The sequence below is a fragment of the Fundulus heteroclitus genome, chromosome 5 (genome assembly GCF_011125445.2).
Source record: "Fundulus heteroclitus isolate FHET01 chromosome 5, MU-UCD_Fhet_4.1, whole genome shotgun sequence".
Classification (NCBI taxonomy): Eukaryota; Metazoa; Chordata; class Actinopteri; order Cyprinodontiformes; family Fundulidae; genus Fundulus; species Fundulus heteroclitus.
This window is the reverse complement of record NC_046365.1, coordinates 41,001,237-41,027,685: the sequence shown is the minus strand read 5'-3', so window position 1 is coordinate 41,027,685 and position 26,449 is coordinate 41,001,237. Positions and strand designations below refer to the sequence as shown.

The window sequence follows — 26,449 nt, the reverse complement described above, 5'->3', positions numbered from 1 at the left end:
AGAAACTCTGATTTCAGGGTCTTCTCTGACCAGAGCATGTGATTTTATTTAAAGGGGTGAATAAAAAAGCCGACCACACTTTCACATTTTTATTTGTCCAGCAATCTAAGACACGTGGTCTTTTATTATAATTTTTTTGTGAAGGAACGTCTCAACGTGCAGCGCCTCCTTTTAGACAGCAGGAAGGATCTGGAAACACTGAACATCCAAATAAAAAAGACCCAACAATTTGACTTACATTTACAGTTAGAAACAGCTAAGCATTCAGTGTGGATATAATTTGGTCCGCATTAAGACCCGAGACAGGTTTGTTTAGGATTGGATTTTTAAGCAGCTGAAATGTCTTTAACAAGACATTTGTTGCTGTCTTGCCTGTAGCTTGTAAAAGGATATAACCCAGCAGGTGGAACCATGGTGACCCTTTCAAAAGTTCCATAAATGCAAAGATCTGCTTCACCTTCCAAAATCCAGAAGCAATGAGACAGTCAGCAGCTTCTTCCTTTCCAACATGCCTGTATAAACACTTCCAGGCTGATTAACATGTGGTCAATTCCCACTTTACTGTTTTTCTGCCCGATCATCACATTCTCCACAAGAAAAACCTGCACCAACCTGATTTTCCTGCACAAACCTTGGTGTTCTCAAGTTACACTGAGTGAATATTGAGAGGAACATTTTCTCCTTCCTCAGACTGGGAGCTAAAAGGAAACTCTCTGAGCTTCAACCTGAAAAACCTGCGCCGTGCAACGCTCTTCCTGCAGCCTCCAGCTTTTCCCTGGATTGTTGGGCTTTGAACCCCACAATTCAATTCAATTCAATTTATATAGCGCCAATTCATGAAACATGTCATCTCAAGACACTTTCCAAAGTCAGACTCCATCAGATCCTCCAGGTTGGTGAGAAAGTTTCCTCTCTAAGGAAACCCAGCAGGTTGCATCAAGTCTCTCCAAGCAGCATTCACTCCTCCTGAAAGAGCGTAGAGCCACAGTGGACAGTCGTCTGCATTGTTGATGGCTTTGCAGCAATCCCTCATACTGAGCATGCATGAAGTGACAGTGGAGAGGAAAACTCCCCTTTAACAGGGAGGAGAACCTCCAGCAGAACCAGAACCAGGCTCAGTATGAACCCCACAAAGCAGACACTGTGGACACGTCATGAGAGGAGACGACCTTCTGAGGGGGAAAAAATCACAGAAATCTACATCTGGAGATTAAGGCGCATAAGAGCCGCACTCAGTTAGCCCTGAATTTTTAACATGAGCGTCAAAATAAAAGCCTGAAGACAAAAAAAAATTATTTTACCAGTTTCAGCGCATTGTTTTACTGAGACTAAAGGCTTTTCATTATCAGTAAAACACTTTATAATAAGGCAACATATAGCATGAATTCATACAGTAGACGCCTGATTTTACTGCTGTGGCTGAGTGAGTCAGAGCTGTTTGAGTTCATCATGGAAGGAAAAAAGGCAACAATAATCTACGACACGTTAAGCCAATTCAACAAACCAGGAATGACAACTGATTTAAACCCCATGGAGAATCGAAGTGGACTAAGTTTTTATTGATATTCTAATTTATTTAGCTGATCTAAAATGATGTTACCTGCTCCTGCTCAGTCTGCCCCTGACTTCAGCTGCTCTCCCTGCAGGGAGTGGGGCCTGTAAAGGTGCTTTTGGTGGATTTCTCTGGCTTAGATTCGTCAATATCTGGGAGCAAAGGCTCAAAAACCTGCTTTCCTTCTTCCAGAAAAAGTGACCTGTTTTTTTTTCCTGTCAGGAACTTGATCTGTCCCTGCCCTGAGGCCAGCTTACTGTGGGAGATCCTACAGGGAAAAACAGCCCCAATAATCAAGTTCTTTCAAAATGGCCGTGGTTGTGCACAGACCGCTGGATGAGTCTGAGTTTATAGTTCTCAGCTGGAAAAAAGGAGGACTGCTCCCTCTGGGTTGGGAGTGAGTCTCTGCCTGAAAATGAAGGAGTTCAGGTGCCTCGGCATCTTGTTCCCAAATGATGGCAGGGTGGAGAGGGTGATGGACAAACGGACCAGCGCTTAGAGTAATGAGAGCTTTATTTTTGGAACCAGGAACTGAGCTGAAAGCTGAAGCTCTGGATTTACTGATCCATCTATATTGCAAGCTTTACCTGCACTCATGAGTTATGGTGTATGACAGGAAGAATGAGATCTTGGTTATAAGCAGAGATAGGGCAGCCAGGCAGCTCTGTTCATACAAGTCACAGCTCTACATACACAAACTGCACTTCAGCATTTTAATTTTCATTTCTTTACATTTTTTTTTTCATTATTTAACTTTTTGTAAAGCTGCATATTTGTATCTAATTAAATTCCACTTGCAATATTTTAGATTTTAACACAGACACGTAATTCAGTGTTGATTTTTATGGTTTAAATTGTCTTTATCTGTTAAATCTGCCTCAAATTATTTGATTTGTCTGGTGTTTATCTTTCTTTACTTAATTTCAAATTTTTGTGTGCCTCTCTGTTAGTTCAGCTGTAGAACACTTTGCACTGATTGATTTATTGCTTGCTTGATTGATTGATTGATTGATTGATTGATTGATTGATTGATTGATTGATTTTTAAACATTTTTGAATCATTCATTAGGTGCCTGATCTAAAATACATCCAATGGATGGATGGATGAATGGATGGATGGATGGATGGATGGATGGATGGATGGATGGATGGATGGATGGATGGATGGATGGATGGATGGATGGATGGATGGATGGATGGATGGATGGATGGATGGATGGATGGATGGATGGATGGATGGATGCAAAGATCGATCATAGAAGGTTTATAATAAATTAGATGCATTGTTTTCATCAGCTGAGGGGATCTCCCACACTGTCAGAGCTGGTGTGGATCACCTAGTCTGGCCCCATGAGGGAATAATAATTTACATCCACTATGCAGATGTAAAAAGCTGCTGGAATTATTGAAAGGAGAGAAACGTGTTGAGATGATACAGATGTGTTTAAATAAAGTGATGATGATGACTGTGGACTGAAATAAACACCATTCTAAATGATTAGTAGGTTTGACTCATATTTGGAGGAAAAAGCTTTGTCGCTCTGAGGCTCATAGATCCTGCTGAGAGATGGACAACAGGAAAATAAAACAACCTAATTCCAAAGGAATTGGAAATGTTGTCCTGAGAGGGGAATAAAAACAAATGGGCTGTGGCTGTGATTGGTTCCCGCTGTTTCCATGTTGATTTACACTAGATGGCAGCTTCACACAATCAGTGGATCACGTTTAAAGTGTGTTTGGCTCTTTACTCCAACGTGCCTGTGGGATAAAGGGCTTCTTCCAGCTGCGAGGTGAAAGAGCACACCTGTCCTGTGAAATACGTTGACAATAAATCCATCTCTCCAAACGGAACCTTCTAACTGGGTTAATAAGCAACATAAACGTGCAACAGTTTATTGAACATGTTTGAGTTTAAAACTGCTGAGCTGCTTTCAGTGCAATCATGTCCTAAACCGGACCTAGCCTCCGCTCCCTGCAGCGGATTATAGAGCCATCAAATCTCCCTGATGAAAGTCAAATCTGCTCTCGGCTTCTCTGCTCGTGTCATCCGCCCAGACGGCGCACACCTGTGCGTCTCTTCCGCTCCTGTGGTTGGGTGAACACAGAACGGCGTCATTTTGAACACGGCTGCACGTTCAAGGGGAGAGTTCATGGTTTTACTTGTGCCACCATCAACCAGATCGTCAACAGGGAGTTTTTCCACCGTCCTGCAATGGGGAACAACGTGTCGGGGATATCGGCGCTGCAGAGATCCCAGCAGCAGGGCTTTCACAGACTCCGGAACTCCCAGAAAGGTCAGTAACTAAAGGCTGAGGCTCGGCCAGCTAGCAGCGGTTTATGTTTTCTGGGGGTGTAGTCATAATACGGGTATTCAAAGCTCAGCGCGGATATTTATGGCTGAACCATTCCGTTGTGTTCCCTCCGCTCTGGGATGGGGACAGCGGTGGTGCTGAAGAACAGCTCCCAGACCGGCCTGCAGGAGGCGGAGCTTGTGCTGGGTCAGAAAGAAGTGTTGGATCACTTGGAGACATTTTTGTTTTTTTATTACACATTAAATCTATCTTTGTAAATTTTGAAAATGCTTTCTACAGAAATATAAAAGGTGCAGAGACATCTGAATGAAGATATTTGTATGTCAAGGATGGGAAGGCCTGTACTCTGGGAGTGCAGGGGGGAATGCTACTGTTGAAGAAGCGGGGTGGAAGATATATCTCATTAAAGCTTTTCAAAAAGATTAAAACCAAGTATTTTGGCCCAGAGGTAGTGATCCAACCAAACCATAAACACCATCATTAGTGCTTTGCTACACAACCAATAGGAGGGGGTCCAGGATGGATGGACCCAACTTTGCAGCAGTTATTTTGGTAATTATTGGTTGATTTACAAACTGTCTTTTCTTAGTAAATTATTGGGAATAGCTAAAGAAAGACATGTTCAGATCTCCACTATGCAAGTTATGGATTTCTTTACCATTTTCAGCCTCTGTAACAGATTAACACGCAGACACAACAAAGCATAATCTTTCCACATGTTTTTTATACACCTCAAATAAGTTAATGGTACTGACCAACAGCACTTTCTGAGAACCTTAAAGCATGAAAATACTCCTTAGCAATATAAGACAGCAGTCTCTTTACAGGTGATACAGATGACTGAGCAGCTGCATGAATGTATCACACCAAAGCTCATTTTCATATATACAAAGTTCTTGAACTGTGCAATTAGCATGGATGTCCAAACAGACATTCCCTGAGAAACTAATCTGTGCAGATAGACATTAGAATGTGAGAAACAGATCCAGAAAATGGGGAACCCGCAGTGTATCATGTACTGAGATGGTGGTTTATTGATTCTCAGCAGGGGGCGATAGCCTTCACAGCCTTTGTAAAGAAGCTGTTTTTAAGTCTCTTAGGTTTGTTTAAAATGTTTATGAATCATTTGACGGAAGTGGGGCTAACCTGCATTGCTTAACGGCTTCTGATGCTGGGACTTGTTCCATATCAAATTTACTTGATCTCATTGCATACCATTGATACCATTGCTACCAGTAACTATAACATGACTGAAAATGTTGTTTTAGCTGGTATCTCTGGTTCTGCACCAGATTGTTGTTTTTTTATTTAATTATCTGGGAGGACATTTTAAGGTATGGCAAACAAGTTCACTTCTAAGATTGCCTCTCTAACCTGTGGCGTTCAGCAGGGGTCGGTTTTGGGTCCATTATTATTGGCTTTTTCATGCTTTCTTTAGTTGAGATCAAAATCATTCTCACTTTAATGCAGATAATGTTCAACTGTATGTGGCTTTTAAGCCTCATCAGGACGTCCACCTTATTTCACTGTGTATCTAAGATTAGTGACCGGCCTTCCAGGAATGACCTTGTTTTAAACACCAAAAAGACTGAGACCATGATTAAAAACCATGAACAAAAATCAATCAGTTGTTTCTTTTTGTCCAACTCCTAAATCCAGCATTTAAAATCTTGGTTTAATGTTAAATTGTTCTCTGGGCTTTGACTCTCATGTAAAATCTCAGTCTCATTGTTGTTTCTTTCATTTCTAAACTGCTACACATGGCCCCTTCAGCTGCACTAACAAAAATAATCCATACACTTGTCTCATTGCATTTAAATGATTGCAAAATCCAAATAATCCCTCTTTTTTGTGGTCCAAACCACAAAATATTACACAGACATGGGGAGAAATTAGGTTTTAAAAAATGACCAAAAAAAAACTGTAACCCTCATTTAAGCCTAAACATTTTTGGTTTATAAATTATATTGATATTCTCCTTTCAGTTCACTTTCACAGTAATAGGAATATGATAACGCCTTCTGGCCCACTGGCATGTTGTTCTAATAAATCTGGAGCAACTGGATCTCTAAAATTTTTATTATTTCCTCTTTTTCTCATATTTGTACAACTAAAGTCGAATGCTTCTTGTGTAGCTCTAAACATGTTTTGAGTTGGTTAGAGGTGATACTTCCTTCAACTATTTAGTGTTTCCCTGAATTTTTGATAAAAAATAATCTAATCAAATTTTATTCCGCAATCACAAACCCCATTTAAAAAATCTTGGTTTTAAAAATAGCATTGAGGGATTCCCTCAAAAGTGTAAGTGTCTCAGCAGCTGCTGAGGAAAAAAAGGAGGATTTCTCTTTCCCTCGCCAGGTTTTTTGTTTGCTTAATGTTCTTTTTTTGAGGGGGGGGGGCAACATAAATTAAATAAACCTTTTAGATTGAATATAAACAACGCTAAAAAGGTTCATAAAACCTAGATCCATCTGTAAACTTGTGTAAAGATTCATGCAGTTGAGGTGGACTTCACTTGTAGTAAAGTTGAAATGTGAAAAAAAAACAAGCTGTTGCTGCAGACAGGAATCGCTTATTAAGGCCAACATGTTGGTTTTAAGTTTGAATGACTGAAAAATGTAAAACTTTTCTGACTGATATGTTACATAACTGAGTATTTCCAAGAAATACATTTTGATATAAACTAGCAGGAAGACCAAGGATTTGCAAACAATAAGGTCGTGCCAGCGGTGCAGAAATGGAACGCAGCCCTGCTTTTACATCAAAACGTTAAATGTGTCACCAGCTGGTGATCGGTCACCGTGTCCAGAATCCAGATACCGTTTCTACGGCATAAGGTCACTGTGATTACTTTGTAACATGCTTCAAATCCACATGAGGAGAAATAATGACGTAAAAGAGGTGTGTACGACTACAAGGAAAATGGTAAAAAGAAACTGTTTATCAGAACGCTTTGTTTAAAAGCTGCCTGACGTATTACCCTTTACTCAGATCACACAGAAAAACAGACCAAAAATCCACCTCCACTTTCCCCGTCTTTACCCAGCTGTCACATCTGGCGGAGGGCAGCGAGGCCTTGGAGTAGCATTTTAAATCTGAGCTGTCACTGGAATGATCAGCGTAAGTGCACAGCTTGCCCTTTTACATCCTCCCAACGAGCAAGAACGCAGCACAGGAACAAGGGTGTAAGGCGGGAGGAGGCACACGAGACGAGAGGCACGATTATTCAACCACGTTGCCTTGACGACCACTTGTAATGTGTGCAACAGTTGCCATGGTGATGGTTGCCATGATGGAGAGAGCCGTCAGCAGGTCGTGACGAGGACCAGCTGACGTCACCGGCAGCAGCGTGGCGATGAAAAGACGAGGATGTGGTTCCGTGTCAGTCTCTGCTGATGGCGCGCAGTGATTGGCTGGATCTGGGACAGGAGACGTGTGGCTTCAGGCAGCCGCTAACCGGGCCTTGTGATTGGAGCAACTGTCAGAGAGATCCAAATTTTTCCTCAAATGAACTTTGCACATTTATTGCAACCTTTTAGCTTGTACCACATGTTGAATCGGTTAAATAAATTAGAATATCAACAAAAACTTAGTCCACTTTGATTCTCCATGGTGTTTAAATCAGGTGAGTTTTCTGTCTGATCGAGCACAGAGATACCCATCCATCCGTTTTCTAATACGCCTATCCCTCATGGGGTCACGAGGGCTGCTGGTGTACCTCCAGCTGTCAATGGGTGAGAGGTTCACCTGGACAGGTCGCCAGTCTATCGCAGCGCAACACAGAGACAAACGGGTGAATTTAGGGAGGCCATCTAACCTGACAGTCATGTTTTCTGACTTTGGGAGGAATCCAGAGTACCCGCAGAGAACCCACACATGCACAGGGAGAACATGCAAACTCCATGCAGAAAGACCATCTTGCTGCATGGCTACGGTGCTACCCACTGTTCCACTGTGCAGCCCCACAGAGATACCATGGAGAACAAATCCTTCCACTCAATTTTCTACTAACATGCTATATACCACAGCGTTGTTGTGAAGGGTGTCAGTTGTCTGCTGGACAGCTCTGCAGTCAGCTCCATTATTTTGTAGGCCTCAACATGATCATAACAACACACTTCTTTATGGAAATAATAAATTATTGGTCTCTTCTTATATTCAAAGCTTCTGAGAAACTGAATTAGCTGTAAGAGAGAACCATCAGATAGTTCCTTTTATTATGGAACTGAAGCTTTTCTACTACCTGTCATTATTTTTGATGTCTAAGAGAACATAGATACCATATTGGAATCATTCATTGTATCCCAACATCAAGAACTCCAAGCAGACCACCCGTATACACCCCTCATCCATTTCAGAACAGTAAACCCTACCGATTCTATTTATTTGTTTGTCTTTCAGGGCCCGATCACCTCATAGTCCATTTCATCCATAACATGTTTATAGTGTCTTTGGTAAGCCGTGCCTTCACTCCTGCTTTAAGGGCTAAAAGAAAGGCAAGAAAATTTCAAATTTCCAAGATTTTCAGAGGGAAATTTTCTGTCGGAGCAAGAAATAAAATAGAAATCTAACATTACCAATAGACTTATCTGCAAAAAAAATGTAACGCTTTAATCATTGTGGAGCTGAGTGTGCCAACAACAAAACGTAATTTAACATGATGGATAGCTGTGGTCAGTATGACAAAGACTAGGGTCCGATCTCGCAGAAACACTCCACATAAACCAAAAATTGGAGAATGGAAACTGATCAAAAGGAGATAAATAAATCAAAAGCAAGGGGAAAATCAAGTAATGAGCGGTTAAATATTGGCTCGGCCTCCTGTTAGACATCAGGTTGATTGTGTACAGGACGTGCCTGCTCAGTATCAACAGAGGTAACGGTGAAACAAAAAGCAGCCCGCCTGAGGACTGAACGATCATTCATTCTCTAACTTGGGATGTTGAACTGAAGAAAAGTTCACCAGTGAAAACGTAATCTCTTCATGGTGCTCCGCTTCCCGGTGGGTAAAAGTTTTATCATTTCGGCTCAAAATTTAACAAAGAAAAAAACAAAACCAACATTTAAGTTATGAGTAAAACTTTTAAGGAGAAGGATATTTATTTTACATTTTCCCAACTAAAGGAATGACTGCGCTGCCACCTACCCCAATAACACCAAAGACAGTGGGCCAAGCTTATCAAATGTCAATGTTAATGCACATTAATGATAAGATAAGATAGGCTTTATTGATCTCACATTGGAGAAATTTACTTGAGATCAATAAAGCCTATCTTATAGGCCTAAGGTAGAGACTTATGACGTCTCTACTTTAAGATTTACAGAGGCTGAAGCAGTGAGGCTTTCTGTCCCACTTTTGTTGAACACATCTTCAACACGACATGTTTATTTTAAAATGTGCTGATCAGTCTCGATGATTGCCATACGAAGAAACTAGAACTGGTTAAACATGCAAACTGACTTTAAATGGAAACATATACAGCAATAAATTCAAACATATGCGTTCAATGTAAGATTGAAGACAAAGTGACATCTTTTAATTTTTCCCATTAAAAGAGAAGCTCCATCTGGTGAAAAGAAACGGTCAAACTGCTGAGAATGTCCTATTTGTTTTTTATTTATGCTATATGAGCTTATTTCTAGATTCATTTAGCAAGATAAATGACCAGGACTTTACCATATACCTTGCCAAAATATTTCTTTTAAAAAATATGTTGCTCTGTTATAGAGAATTAAATAGCATCATAAATCTTAACTAGAAAGTTAGCTAGTTAGGATTCATAATGTCCAGTCAGCATATGTAGTGTAACTTTTTTTGTTTTTGTTTTTTTTTGCAGTTTTATAGTATAGATCTACCGCAGCATCATTTAGTGTTAAATGTATAGTTTTCCTTATATTTCACTGTTCTGTGGCAAAGAAGCGCCTATTCCTCTTATTCAGCTCGGCTTTTTCGTTTTGACTTAGCATTTCTGTTAAGCCGTCAATCCGCTGTTGTCAGTATCAGAAAATGGCGAAAACAGCATGGGAAGAAATAAATATGTCGCTGAAAGAGCTCCCAGGGAACATGTCTGCCTCATCCATGGACAGGGCTCTCAACTCTCACACAATGATCATGAGACACGCATTCCCCTGACTTCACACACACATTACATTCATCATGGAGAAAACTAAAGCTCATGATGATTGGGCAGTGGACAATCCGTTCACAGCACTGTCCGTTCAGAGCTCAGTTAAACCGTCTTCTCCTGAGCTGTTTCGGCTTCTTTCACAGCTTGTGAGTATCATTCATTGCTGCTGCAGTTAGCGGAACAGTTAAGGCTGGAACAAAGCCTGGAGTTTGATAAAACTGTCAAACTGTAGCGTTGTGATATGACGACCTGTTCAGAGTGTACCTGCATCATTATACGCTGGAGATAGGCACCAGCGCAACCCTCTACTGTTTTAAGTTTGAGTTGTTTTATTTTACGAGCATCCTGGCGTGCAGCGGCTCATCAGGTGGGACGCTGCTGCATCTTTTTATCGACAGTCGATGCAGCTCTCATTGGTGGTGACTGCAGCTTTGCCTTCTTTCTTTCAGAAAAGCACACGTGGAACAAGTTTTTGACTTATTCTGAATCTGACACCGTCATATTTGGGGCATTGTTTCAGTTTGTGGGACACCAGGACAGGTGTGAGAACAGCACAGTCCAGTTCAGTTGAGGAACAAGTTCAGCATCTTCTTCTTCTGTCATCGCATCCTCCTTTGACACAAAACTTCTCTGTTACACCTCAGATATAAGACACTTTTCTGTCTCTAGAAGTCAGGTGAAGCTGGAGAGACTGAACCAGAATAAGGCTGCAGGTCCAGATGGTGTCTACACCACAGTCCTGAAGGTCAGAGCAGCTCTCTGGGATTCTACAGCACATCTTCAACCTTAGCATGACCAAGGAGAAGGTCCCAGTGTTGTGGAAGACTTCCTGCATTGTTGCCCTGACATCCCACATCATGAAGGTCCTAGAGAGACTCCTGTTGGCCCACCTGAGTACACAGACAAGCAGTTATCAGAACCTCCTGGGGTTTGCTTATCACCGGGGAGTTGGAGATGCCATCATACACCTGCTTCAACAAACCCACTGTCATTTAGACAAGGCAGGCAGCCACACAGTGAGGATCACGTTCTTTGATTTCTCCAGAATATTTAACATAATTCAGCCAGATGTGCTTTGTCAGAAACTCTAGAAGACTCAGGTGGAGGCCTCAACAGTCGCCTGGATCAGAGACTACCTGACAAACAGACCACAGTTTGTGAGACTGATGGACTGTGAGTCTAACCAGGTATTCAGCAGCACAGGAGCACCACAGGGGACTGTGCTCTCACCTTTCCTTTTCAACCTTTACGCCTCAGACTTCCAGGACAAGACAGACTCCTGTCACCTGCAGAAATACTCAGATGACTCTGCAGTCCTTGGATGCATCGAAGATGGACAGGAAGTTGAGACCAGGGAGCTGGTGGGTCGCTTTGTGGCGTGGTGTGGAAACAATCGTCTCATTCTGAATGTGGATAAAACAAAGGAGATGCTTTAGATTTCAGGAGAAATAGAGCCAACACTGTTACCATGCTGGGAGAAGATGTAGAGGTGGTGGAGGAGTAAAAATACCCGGACAACAAACTGTGAGACGCAACTCTGAAGCCGTCTACAAGAAGGGACAGAGCAGACTGGACTTCCTGAGGAAGCTCAGGTCCTTCAGGGGTTGCAGCAATATGCTACAGATCTTCTATAAATCTGTAGTGAGTCTCATCTCCGTCGCCATCATCTGTTGGGGCAGCAGCATCAGAACAACTGAGTAGAAGACGCTCTAGCTGATAAAGAAGGCCGGCCCTGTTCTGGGGACCCTTCCAGAACCTCAGGAGATGACTTTGCAAAGAGGGACTCTTCATAAAATGGGCAACCCTAAACATCCTCTTCCTCAGACTGTTGTACAACAGCAGAGTGTTTTCAGCCAGAAGCTTCTCCAGATCTGCAGTAAGGCAGACGCTACATGAGAACCTTCCTGCCTTCTGTCATCAGCATCTACAACGTGTTGAGGAAACTCCTGTAACATAAATTACAACAACATTTCATTTCCCTATCAGATTAATTAAGCATTTTTTAATCAAATTGAATTCGGGACATCTGGTCACCCTGTGTTGGTGATAGCTGGAGTTTACTGGTGGATACAATGGGATGCTCCTGTGTCGCAGGGTCCGGATGTTCTTGCAGATGTGTTTTGAATAAAACATGACTTGATACTACAAGTATTATGTCAGCTAGGCCACATTGCTCTCAATAAGCAGTAGACCCCGTTTTGTGGTTTCCTGTTTAGTAACAAAGGTTAAGGTGCTTAGAAGCCCAAGTTTTTCTCAGCACACTACTTTGAAAATGGTCAACTTATGCCTCGTTCTGAAGCTTAAATCCCATAAATGCCAGGTGCTTAATTGATTTTAAAAGTTGCTAATTTACTTCACCACAAGAGAGAGAAGGAACCAAGGCTAGCACTATTAGCAAAAAAGTCAAACTGGCTAACCTTCCTGAATGAGGTGAAAAGCTCAGACAATAAAGACAAGGCCTGAGGCTTGAATGCTTAAAAATACATATTATCTATGCTCATAGCTCTCAACTCTCACGCATTGACCGTGTGACACACGCATTTCATGAATTGCACACGCTCACACGCATTACTTTGAAAATCTCAATCTTACAATGAAAATCTCACTCTTGAAACGCACGCGTACGGACGCTTCGCGTCATGGCGGAACCAATTTGCGGTACAATGGTTTCCGCACGTCCAGTAGTAGAGGTAACACAGCTGCAAGGACCGCCGCCGCGCAAACAAGTTTCCCTCATGCAAAGTGAAACACTTGTACGGTCCGTGTTGTGTGCGAATTAAATGGTAAGTCGTCATGTGTTATTACAAACTGTAACATGAAAGCAAAGTCCGTCTAAAATAGTGACCGTCTTGAATCGACCAACAGCACCCCCCCCCCCCCCCCCCCCTCCCCGTCAACAATCTCACTCTCAACAGTCGTCAAAAGTTGAGAGGTATGTCTATGCTCAACTCCTGAGCCTGTCCACAGTTTTACTATTACAACTAAAATGAGAAATGGGACAAGAGTCAAAGCCAATGAGTTTGAGTAACAACCATAACTTCATGAATGGAAAGTTGTCCGGTTGCTTTTCAGTGAAACCCTCTCATGGCACCAATGTCATGCAGAAAATGTAGATGTGAAGCGTTTTATCTGTCACGGGGGGGTTTCTTCATTGCATTGTGACACAGCTCATTTAGACTGAGACGTGAGTGAGGAGCCAGTCTCAGCTGTACATCATCACGTTTTCATTAGTGCGGGCCGGCGGTAGATTTCAGCCTGGGATAGTACTGCGAGGGCATCACAAGGGCATGCAGTCTCTTCACAGCACCACAGACTCCTGCATATGAACAAATCATAAACTTAACACTCAAAGATGAAGTTAGTTAGACAGGGAGACTTAAAATTCATGCTAATTGTATAGAAAACAAGAAAAATTCTTATTAAAGAGCAATACTTTGTTGGGTTTATATATAGAATATATTATGAAAAGAGCAACAATGGTGATTCTAGCTACCTACTCTTGATTGTCCTGCAGCTGTAGCCGTTTTTAAATCAATTATTATATTTATTTATTTATTTTTGCCTTGTACAAAGCTGTATTTCCGGTAACTGGAAGTTTTTTCTTCAGTTATATTATATATTTTTTATCCTTCTCATATTTATCTTAAAGGCAAAATCAATATTTTTTTTGCTGATCATCCAAAAATGTTGTTCCATAAATTACAGTACAATGCAAACTTGTTTCATCCTTCTTTTTTACATTAGGTTTACTTGATCTACTGTCAAATTATGTTATTGCTCACAAATGATTTGTCACTGTCAGACATTTTTAAATTATTATTTCATTATAATGTATTAATGTAAATATAGTGAGATGCACTGTTAAAAACCTGAAGTTATCCCATAACCTTTGAGACGACATAAACCTGCAGTCGTCGTCTTAATGTCAGGGAATGAAACTAATTGTTTTGCAGACTATGCCTTTAAAGTTGTTTCTAAGCTCTAAATAGAGGAGAGCTGTTCGGTATACAACACATGCATCTAAAATAAGAGCTCATCGAGAATTTTAAGGTAAAATGTTCATGTGCAGTGACGAAGGCTTCCAGGTGTCTAAGCGTGACCAGCAAGCTTCAACAGCATCCTTTCTTAAGGACGGCGCTACAGAACTGATACAGAAACCCATACTTGCTCAACCCGGGCAGCATGAGACTGTGACTGCAGCTCTGTACATCATGAGGTTAAGACTTTTAGACAGCAAAGAAGCCACTTATGCTTAGCAGAATTATAAAGGCCAGGCTGAAACTCTATAGAAAGTATAAGGATAGCAGCAGAAGGCTTGTGGAGACTTATTTTCTCAGATTAAACCTACTTCTGATTGATCATTTGTCTAGAGAAGAAATGCTGACAGCTGCCATGAGTCTGGTGCAAAGTCAACACAGAAGCCTCCTGATTTGATCCGAGATCAACTCCAAAGTCTGTCATGTTTCAGGATAATTTCCTGACTCACGTGTAGAATCATTCACAGGATGCGTATGTAAAATGCTCAGAGAATCACAGACAGCAAAGATAAATGTGCACACCGAGGCGGGTTTCTGAGTCCGAGCCTCTGGAAGGGGGAGAGGAGCAGTTAGACGGGGCAAGAGATATCCAAGATGATGAATTATAGGCAAAAGACGAGGAATGAGACTGCTGACTGTTCCGTAACGTCGACCTTAGGGGAGCAGAGAAGTACGCAGTGTGAGCTGAGCAGAAATAAGCTGCTCACAAGACTAACTTTTCTCAGAGAGAAACTCAAAACAGACACAAGGAATGATGCGTAGAGGCTTTGGCTCCAAAAGTGCATCAGCGGTAGGCACGGTAAGTGCTGTCCGAATAGTGCAGTCAGGGAGGAAGGAGGTAAGGGCCTGTATGCTTCCTACCGCGGCTAATTTAGCATAGGAACCTCACGATGTCCCTTACTGGCACTGAGGAGCTATAAGGAATCGGCACAGCAGTCTGAAGTTCCTTTCCTCCCCACAATAGAGTTCTTGCCATGAGGTGATGGCAGAGGTGATGGCAGACAGGTGTGTAGTCTGCAGCAGGCCAGCAAAGATCCTTTATTCTGCAGGGCTCAAATTATCCACAAACACATACAGTCTCCAGGATCACGACAATGTGAGTTCTCCAAACTCTGCCAAGAATAAAGAGTTGGTTCAAACATCTTCTAAGGGCAACATTAGCTTGTCAGAGTAAAGTTATAAAAAACAAGGCTCATCGCAGTAAATAGTGGCTCTGCACAATTTGCTGTTAATCAGAGGCCTTGAAATTAATGAAATGCATTTGTTATATAATATGTAATTGAATGAAATATATGACCATGCTGAATACTGTGATTAAGAGCATTTCCAGCTCTCAGGCCATTTTTAAGGACAATATCTAAAGTCCAAGTGGGAACACCTGAATTAAGTTCATAATTGGCCTTATGGTAAATGCCAGACATCTAATCATTTGTGCCAAAAGGCAATTTAATCATTTAGGTTAAATGGAGCAAAATGCAATGCCATTGGGCCATTTTCTCTTGACGAGATTAATAATATGGGTTAAATTAATGATCTTCAGAGTTTTTGCGTCAGAGGAAACTTTTAGTCATATGAACTTGAGACATGGCCTAATGAGAACTAAGCACATGCATCCTTTGGGGATCATTAAATGAAATTAGACTGTTGGTTTTGAAATTAGGGGACTGTAGACCATATTTCACCGGCTGGCTGTCAGAGTGAAGTCGTATTTGAAAGTATTTCTCCCATTTTCTCCACCTCTCTGACCTCTGCGTCCTTCCTCTTATGTAAGCGGAGAACGGCGTTGCAGCTGCCTGCTCCAGCATCTTTACACCTGCCTAGATAACAAACACGGAGACGAGGCTCGGCGTTGCTCCTGCGAGAATTCAGAGTCCTCAGGCAACGCAGCGCAGCGCTCTGCTCAGTCTGTGCGAACATAAAAAAAAACCCAGACAGTCGTCTTTGCTTCATGAGCTCATCAGGTTAGACGATGTGTCATTTTCATATAAAACGACTCAAAGGTGAGCAGCTATCACAGCATTGTTATTGATGCGATGCGACTAGCTTAAGGGTGTCTTAGTGATGATGATGCATTGTTGTGCTCTTGAAAACAACCTGTTATATTAAAAGTTTGTCTAAGAAGTATTCGATGACATTGATAAAGTACAGCATTTTATTCCTGCAGCAGTGAAATGCTGATAAATGTATTTGTTTCTTGTTTTGGGGACAGAATTTGTCTTCTTTCCCTTTCTTGACGGTAACCAGGAGAGAATCCGAGCACCTTCTTTATCTCAGCTATTCCAGCTGTCATACAGGCTCATGAATATATTGACTTTCCCTCTATAAAGTGGGGGAATATTGCCTGTTTGTGCACACAGTGATAGATGTATGTTTTAATGGGGCGTTACGGCTGGAGCAAGCAGCCTGGCTTGTGTTCTCAGCAGCTCCAAAAACTGGAAGTGGAACAAAAAAAGCCTGTTTGGATTGTAATTGTGTTTTTGTACATGCACAGCTAGCTCCGTCTTCCAAGGTGAATCATGCAAATGCCCGAAAATCATGTTTCTGACTCTTGTTGTTCTTCAAGTTCAAATGGAGGACACAGTTTTTTTCGTGTTTGGACATTCTGGGCTTTCGAATGCAGGTTCTACATGAGTCGTCTACAATGATGGGTTTCAAACGTCTTTTAAATCACATCTGTGATGGTTGTATTCTTCCACTGCTGACGATTAAACCAGGTAATCGTTCAAAGAAAGAAACTTCAGTCGGCAGCGTCGCCACATGCGGCCCTTTTTATAACAAAAGATGCTTTCACATCCCAGCTTTTCTGTGTCTTCGCCTCACTCTTTGTGTCACCAGCATGTCTCCAAAAGGGTTCTAACACGTATATCCATGAAATCTGTCATCCTTGCACCACAGCAGGATGTAGCACAAAAAGAAAGCATGCCACACAGGCAGGAAAGGTAAGGCCACAGCTATTGAGCTAGGATCCCAGTAAAAATGGGAGGTTTCTCTGTCGTTTTCAGGCGGCCGTGGTGGGAAAATGACATTTCATTCGGAGCCTGTTTAAGGTTAAGCAAACTGACCCCAAACCAGCAAGGGGGCCACCAACAGCAATCCACTTATCACACATAAGAATGATCTTATGTTTGCTTTATTAAAAAAAGGCAATTTAAGCAATTATGTTACATTTTATGCAGTCTCCAGTTGCACTAAATCTAAATAAATAATATAAATTTTACTTAATTGGATAAGATTTGAAACTAAACGCCAAACACATAATGTGGTACAGCCAGTTTTATGAACAGTATTGGTGGCCCTCCTGTTCTTTTAAATGCACAGATTACAGATAAATGCAGCATGGGCAATATCAATTAAATGACAATAGTCTTTATGTGGGCAGAGCACTCATACATCAGGAGGTTTAATCAGAATGAATCTGGACATGAGAACTGATTGTTGAGACCCTGAAGCCAGGATTATTTATTTGTTATTTTTGTTGAGTTGTCTTGCAACAATCACATCGTGCTCTCCAAAGCATGAATAAGCATGGTAGCTGTTGTAATTCAGTCCCATCAGCTGAACCAGTTTCTAATGATGTGATGAACCCCTGTTAGCCACTGGTTGCCTTCTTAGCTTCTCACTCCTCACTTGTCATCAGTAGATCAGCAGCTTTCCTTTGCAAGCCTGAAAAGTAAATTGCAGAGCAATAACTCATTACAGCATGGGGGCAATTTGGAGGTGTGTGTTGTCCCTCTCCCCTACCAGTAGCATCAATCTAATTTTGATCCCAACACATACAGATTGTATTGTACAAGCTGTCGGTTGCATTTTTCATTTGTATTAGAAGACCCATCCATAAACTGGCTGAAGTTTTAAGTGGAAGGAAACAACACTGGAGGCTTAGCAAGTTGACCTCAGGTGCATTTCCTACCTGGGGCCAACACTATGCTAACAGAGAACATCAACGTCTTTCTTTCTTGTGGATTATCAAATTAATAATCAAATCCACCATTTTTACATCACACATCCCAAAGTTGAATGGTCTCATAACATGCATAGGACTGAAACAATGTTTTAGCGAGTTCTGATACCAGCTTAATTTGCATGGATTAAATAGTGTTACTCACAAAGGACTTAATTAAATAAAGCATAAGGGAATTCTGCGGTGAGCTGGTCAGCAGAGTGAAACTGTTGTGGTTGGAAAACAAATGGACACAACAAAGACCTTGTCCTTATACAACCCGAATTTAGATATCAGGATGAAACAAGAACAGAGTGGTTTCATTTCTGTTTTATGTTTTGTGCAGACCACCAAGAAATGAGCCTTTTTGGGTTCTTGTGGATCAAACGGAGCCTGTGAGACATATTTATAGCTTAGAATAAAAAAAGGGAAGCCGGTGGAATGAAAGTCATAAATGTTGGCAGGACAGAAAGTCAATCAGCATGAAAGGCTTTGTTGCATGCAAACACTGGCAACACCGTGACAAGGTGGTGATTATTTTCAAATTAAATGAGTATGTCGTGTGCTGTAAAAAGTTAGCTATTATGTTAAAAGTAAAAAATTAAAATATAAAGCTAACACATACAAGCAAAAAAGTTTTTAAAAGTTTATAACTGCATTGTCACACAGTAGGCAAAGGGATTATTTTCCTTCTTATAATGTCAATCAGTAAAAAGGGAATCAGTGGATTGCCTTAAATCTTCACAGTAATAAAATCCCTCATTCTAAACAGACATGGAGACATGGTGGAAAAAGTTGCTGTAACAAATGCTTGATGGCAGTTGTTGATGCAAATGTGGCACGGCCAGTTTTTAGCTTACCGGATTTTTTGGACTATAAGGCACACATAAAATCCTTAAATCTTCTCAGAAACTGATGGTGTGCCTTTTTTTTGATCACCGTTGTGTTTACTGACTGATTTTATGTGTTACAATGAACTAAAAAATCTGTTTAAATGTTTAAGTATGTTTTTGGTTAGCAACAAAGCCGCTCCGCTCAATGGATATTAAGAGCATTACGGTACACTCTGTCACTACCTGATAGGACCCTTGAGCTGTCTACCAGACTGCCTGACTGTAATGTCTAAACTAGAAGTGCATTCATGTAAGGCAGCCCAGACTACGAGCTAGCAACAATAAACCTATTAAGTTAATTCAATATAAATGTTACGTTTATTTTGGCCTTATGTTAGAAACAGGCAGTGTAGTCCAGCTACTCTGTCCTCCCCACAGAGACAGAGAAGTGGAAGTGAAGGGAAGGAGTGATATTACACACTTGGGAAGAATATTTAGTGCATTTTATAATCTGGTGATGATAATCTATGAAGCCAGATTGGATCAGAAAGCCTTTTTTTCCTGAAGTCATCAACATTTAAGAAATCCAGTTGTAATTTCCCAAGTTATCTTTTTCTGACATAAAGATTTCTTTGATAATCTCAAACATTAAGTGTGACAATAACGCAAACACACCATCAGCACAGTATAACATGATGGGGGCAGCATCATGCTGTGGGGATGATTCTGCTTTGGTGGAATGGTTTTGGATCAAAGCAAACTAAACACCCCAGTCCAAGTCCAGAACTAAATCCAACCAAGAGTCTGGGGTAGGATTTGAACTTGGACGTTCACAGATGAACTGGGTCTGAGCTGTTTAGGGAAAGAGGACAGAATCCGGTCTGTAGATGAGCAAAGCAGGAAAACTCAAAGCTGTTATTGAAGTGAAAAGTGGTTCTGCAAGGTATTAACTGAGTAGGCCCGAAATGTGGGCCACATTTTTCAGATTTATATTTGAAAAACATATTTTTTAATTATTAAGAATGCTGTATCTTTCTTTCTCCCACAAAATATTTATTTGATACTTTTTATTCAGATAAAATCCAAATAAAACACAGTAAAGTTTGTTATAATTTGACAAAATCTGAAAAAAAATCAAAGTCACTGTAATTAAATCCTGTTAAACGGCTGTGTGGCTGACTTTATTGGTCCTTTATCAGCATTTATCAGAAACATTATGGATGAAAGCATAATTTGCAATATGTTCTGTCTGAATCTGCAGCTTTTATTTAGTATATGTAATGCAGAACATGTTTTCTCTTGAGCTCACTTAAAATCTGTTTAGAATGTCTTGCAACAACTTTGATCAAATTTTCAAAAAAAAATAAAATGGTATGTGATTTATAGGCGACTGGTGTTGGTTGCACATTAAAAGCAGAACTACACCAGTGAGAACAAACATACTTTGACACAGAGTTTTAGGTTTGGACTCTTATGTTGTGATAAACAAGCTAGACCCTTCATTGCCCCTGAATCTGTGATCATTTGAGACGGTGAGGTGACCTTTCCCACTTCCTCTCGTGTTACAACCTCTAAACAAACAGAGGGAAGTTAGTTCCTCTTTCACAGAACGAGGCCATCAAACTAAACGTGTCACTGTGGTTAACACACAAGCAGATGATGCTACTTCTCCAGCTGGTAAAGGTGAATACAGATTTTGAACTTCAGCTGCAAAATCCCCAAACAGGCAGCAGCCTATACGAAGCCAGCCCTATTATTATCTGTTATTATAACATACCGTGCGTGTTATCTATGAAAGCTTGAAGGATGAGTAAATGCATTAGGCTGATATCTAAAGTGTATCACGCCGCTCAAACACACACGTTTGAGTAATTTCACCATCCCACAGAGGGAGGACCCTCCCTGCAGAGCCTGCTGAGCTGCAGAGCTGCTGTTCGCCGTCCGATGGGATAATCTAAGTGTTGTGCTCAGGTCCATGTGAGGAAGGGATTACATATTTATTTGGGCGAGTTTTCATCCCTTCTTCGCCATCTGCCACTAGCAGCGTGACCTCAGCCCAGTCATTTGGCCTTTCCAGAGATGTTGTGGGTGGAGAGTGGATGTGAGAAAGATTAAGTTAGAGAACAAAAGCTAAGAAATGAAAAAGTAAGCGTTTAGTATTTTTGCTTTCCTGGCATGTTTTATTTCAATACACTATATATAATCTTATTAACCACTTTCTTGTTTTTAGTCTTCTTCAGAAGTAAAACATTATAAATGTCTGCTATTGGTTGATAACTGTTAGATGTAGTTTTAACTGCTGCATTTGCAGCCAAAATCAGCTTTGAATAAATAGAAATGTTTGTTATTTTTTCTCACTGCCTGACATGAAATCAGAATAAACTTTTCCTGTTTTAGTACTGTCGGGATTAACAAAATTACAATCTGAGATTTTTTAGACCATCTTATTTAAACTCTTTAAATTTAAATATCTACACACATTGCATTAGTACTTGGTCAAGGTAATCTGTCTTTTTTGTTAATTTTGGACTAATGGCTTCTTCCTCGCTGAGTGGATCTCAGCCTCGTTGGTACAGAACTCGTTTCACCGTCGACAATGACTCTTTCTTAGCAGCTTCAGCAGCATCTTTAAAGCGTCTTTGGTTTTGGTTCTGTGGTTCTAATTACACCTCGCACAAAAGCACTGAACAGAACCTGTGTCCTTCCTGTTCGGTTTGATTGTTGGAGGACTCCACAATTCTCCTCCTGATATTTTAGCTGATGTTTTGAACTTGTCTCATAGAAGGAAGCTGCTTGTTTGAGGAGAAATAAAAAATTATCCAAAGGTATGCCTATGGTTTACTCAAATTTAGGTAATTAACCAATAGGTCATGACATCGTCACCTGGGATCTCCAAAATCATGTAAAGCCAAAATCTTAATGTATGTAAACTGCAGACTTTAAAAGAAGCAAAGTAAAATTGACCTCAAAATGATTTCCCCCATTCTTCAAGCCTTTGGCAAATAGCAATAAGCTCAGGTTCTCTACCAGAGGCCTGGGAGCTTGATGGTTTTTCATAGTATCTTAGCTGTTCCTAAGATATATATATATATATATATATATATATATATATATATATATATATATATATATATATATATATATATATATATATATGTGTGTGTATATATATATATATATATATATATATATATTATATATATATATATATGATGAGCTCTTATTCAATAAATTAGAAAACAGTTGAAAAGTAAATTTATTAACTCAATTCAATACGAAAAACATTATCATCATAATGACTTTAATATGTCCATATTAACATGAACATTTAAATAAAAAATACTATTAAAATAATCACAAATGTTATAAATATTATATAAACACTGACTGCTGATGTTTTAAAGCCTTTCGTTTCTGTTAATTAAGTTTTCTTCCACCTCCTGCTAATTAAAGCACAGCATTTAAGGTCAGAATTTTGCATTTTTCATGCAGAAATGGGGGCAGGTGTAACGCCGGTTTACAGGTTGTTGCATTTAAAGGTACTTTTACACTGACCAACAAGCCTCTTAATGCATACTGTAACTTATTGGATATGACTGCATATATAAATAGATATAAATTCCTTTCCCTGGTCCAGGATGTAGCGATACATTTGGTGATTAACCAAAACAGGATAGTGACTCCGATCCCATCAACTAATAAACTGAATCTTGTTTTCTCAGCTCCTATCAACAATGCTCCGTAGAAGTTTCATCATAAAGTTTAAAGAAGCCTCTAAAAAGTTTCCCTGCACTGTAATCTGACACAATTTACTTTAACTTATAGCCCTAAACAATGAACACTTTTTAGAGCTCCTTCTGACTTCTTGTTCTCGCTCTCTTGTTTCCCTTTATGTGGGAAGTAGATGTCAGCCACCAGGATGCAGTTCATTTTCAGTTGTCGTGTATGTTTCTGTGTGCTTGTTTTTTGTCTGCAGCATGTATTTCATCTTCTTCTCAGACATTTCCTAAATGTCTTCCTGCTCATTAGCGCTGCTGCCATCAGCAGCTCGACTTCTCTCCAGGAAGTGCTGCAGGAAATCAGCCGGGGAAATGGAAACAAGATAATCTGCTGTGTCTTCTGATCGTCCTTGAACAACCTGATTATTTCCAGGGAGGCTGTGTGAGAACAGCTCCAGGCATCAGTGTGGAGACTTTGTTTTTTGTCAGAAAAAAATGACTTTTTTATTCCAAAGATTTGTGTTTTACAGAACTTTTTTAAAATTAATTTAAAAAAAGATTCATGCGCTTATCTGCAGATTAATAATTTGTTCTGTAAGCGTGTTACTACTGCAGAACGGACTTATACAGGGAATGTTGCTGCTTCTGTGTGTAACAGAGCTTCCATTCCACCGTTCTGGTTCTTCAGCCGATTTCCTCCTTGTCGTGTTTTCCTCAGCACTGTCACCCCGTGCTTGATCAAGTTTAGGCAATTTATTCAGTTAGGTTGAGTTCTGGACTTTGACTTGCCCACTACTAGTCTTTGATTTTTTTCTAGAGATGCGAGATGGGGAAGCCATCAGGTCAACAAGAGCTGGCACGAACCAAACGCTCAGAGACGGCGATCTGCTGTCCCTTCTTGAACACTCAGCAACTTTTGGCAAGGCATAAAATCAGTCACAGACTATAAACCCCTCAGTGTGACAACAACTTACAGTAGACTGGGACACACTACAATCTGCTGTCCCAACCGCCCCACCGAGGTCCCTGTGTCCAACACATTGCATCTTTGCCCATATGCTGTTTGTAGACTTCAGTTCTGCTTTTAAATCAATCCCCAAACACCTAGAGAGAACCTGGGTCAGCCCGGTCCGAGGTTCCCAGGGTCCTTGGCTGCAGAGCTGTCCAAATTATCAGCCGTCCACCAACGAGCTTGAATGCTAAGATTCTGTTCATTGTGGCCAAACCAACCAGCCCAAAGACCTGAAAGTCTTGCTCTGAACTCAGAAGTGACTTTGGAAACATAACTTGTGCTGCAATATGAGAAGTGGGGTTCTTCTTCAACCCTTTCCACAAAAGTCATACCCAATCTTTTCTGATCTTTCCTGTCTTGAAAACATCTAATATGCTAACTGAGACCTGAAGAGTCACAGACTCTCAGAGCATTGTGTGCTCTGACCTATAGAGTTTTTCTGCATGTATGAGCAAAAATGCAAGGTTTAAACGCTTTCCACTGATATTTTTTGAACATTGCTCTTATTTGATTTTGTTTCAATCTTTTCACTGCAAAAAAGGAATTATCCATCCATCCATCCATCTTCTAACATGTCTATCCCTTGTGGGGTCGCGAGGGGTGCTGGTGCCTATCTCTAGCTGTCAATGGGCGAGAGGCGAAGTATGACCCTGGACAGGTTGCCAGTCTATCGCAGAAACGGGAACTAAAAGTAAGTAAAATGTTCTTGAAATTAGTGTATTTGCCCTTGATTTGAGCAGATAAATAATATGATTTGCCAGTGGAATAAGAGTTTTGCACTTAAAATAGGAAACAACTCATCTCCATCATCTTATTTCAAGTGAATATGTCTAATTATCTTATTTTTGGAGTATAAATACTCATTCCGTTGGCATTTGATCTTATTTAAACTGCACAAATCAAGTATAAATAAACTCAAATCAAGAAGATTTTACTTACTTTTAGCTCCCTTTTGCAGTGGCTCCATGGCATCCTATTTCCTCCCTTCCAGTCCTGCAGAACAAAGAATAAGACGTCTTCATGTGATTTTTTTTTTAATGGCAAAAAACTGACACACGTGTCAGAGCTCTGGCAGAAGGGGAAAAACGTGTCCCCTCAAAAGAAAGTATCTAAATCTGCTTATCTCTGTTATGCTCCCAAATGAGCAGATCAAACAGATTAGCTACAGTTAATATCTCTGCTGGCCTCTCCTGTGCCTAATTTAAAAAAAAAACTTGTTTTGGAGAGCACGGAGTAGGAGTTTAAGGTGATTTTCATCTGTGTTGTGTCTGTTTCTTTGGAACAGAGCTGTTAAGAACTTTAGTTTCCTTTAATCTCATTTCAGGGCCTTGAAGATCTAAACGCAACATAAAACTCCAGACCAGCACAGATTGTAAGTGTGATAAATGAGAGGAATGAGAGGTGAGAGCCACAAAAAAAAAGGGATAAAAGAAAGCTCCAGTGATCGGTCTTTTCTTTTGTCTGAAGGTGTTCTGCTGGCAAACGTGACAGGAACCAATGAGAGCCAAGAAGGATTCACTGTACCCACAGGCTGGGCTTCATAAACCACTTAGGCTGCAGAGCCGCTGATTGATGGCGACAAAAATCCATGCAAACGGATTCATTTGTTTTCCCACGCAACAGCTGCCCCAGATAAATCTAATGTAACGAACAATAAACACCCATCATGAACGGAATTGCAGTTTAAAAGTCTCAGAGAATCTGCTCCGGGAGGAATTACAACCATATGTACTCCTGCCTGTAAGAGAGGGCTGAGCTACAGGAAACAATGACTTTGCTCATAAAATGTTTCTTGGACACATGTTTTCAGTCACTTTGTGGCTGCAGAATGAAACGGTGCGCCACGTTGGTACAGACTTCAACCTCCTAACTATTTTTATACATTCTGAGCATGTTTTGTGTAACGTTGGCCCTACAGATGCCGATGATCACACGAGCATCCCCTCAACTGTGTCGGGATGAGGTCAGCTTCGTGAAACGACTTGATGCAGGGAAAAACACCAGTCCGGGTCATGAGTAACAAGTTCCCATCACTGGCTAACAAAGACAGCTGTACTGCTGATTTCCTGAAAAACACAATCAGCAGGGGGCCGATGCCGTAAATGCATCAACGGGCCACCTGACAGTTACGATAACTCAACTAACGGCAAGTTGTTCTGCAAGTAATAACAAGAATTACCAATCCAGGTTGGATGCTGGCAGGATGCTGCTCTGAAGCATGTGCTAAAAAAGTGCAAAAGTTGCAAAACATCGCAGAAAGCAATGCAAAAAAAGGGTATGAGATTTAAAAAAAAGTTAAAATTAGCCAGTGAAAATCACTCACTGGCAATAGCCTTTCATAACTGTGGTTTCTAAGGTATAGCACATTTTCTAAGATACCTGAAAGCAGGACGTAGGAGCAACACGTTAAAAAGTTCTGCAGAAACCTCCATATCTTCCCTTTCATCAGCTTCCTTCTCCAGCTCATCTCGGGGGGGGGGGGGAAATGTGAGACATTCACCAAACCAAGTTTGACCTAAAATCTCTCTAGCATGTTGCGAGGCCTCCTCACAGTGGATATGTCCAAAACACATTCCTAGGACGGTGTCCAGAAGGCGTCCATATGATGTCGATTCAACTGACTCCTTGTGAGACAAAGAAGCAGGAGCTCCAGTCTTCTTCTAAATAGCCCAACTGGCTCAGATTGGGACTTCATCAAGTTTCTCAGAGACCCAGAAGCTGAGTTTTGGCACAGTTGTGTGTCTGATAGGGTGTTCTGTTGCAAATTCTCCATTTATTAGTGTTCTGCCCTTTAACCAGGATCAGACCATGAGGGCAACACCTTAAAAAGGAGATGCCCACATCTAGGCAGTTGCCTGCAACAGTTCCTCTGGAGGGACTACTAAGATCCCTGAGCCAGCCAGTCTGAGCCACTCT

At 40.8% G+C, this 26,449-nt stretch overlaps 1 long non-coding RNA gene across 1 annotated transcript; it reads left to right on the top strand.

Annotated features, from left to right (window-relative positions):
* Positions 1-3,570: 3,570 nt before the first annotated feature.
* LOC118563059 lies at positions 3,571-25,217 on the top strand. The gene is made up of 3 exons (XR_004930987.1): positions 3,571-3,846; positions 24,858-24,905; positions 25,001-25,217. It is a non-coding gene; the product is annotated as an uncharacterized LOC118563059 (long non-coding RNA).
* Positions 25,218-26,449: the final 1,232 nt, after the last annotated feature.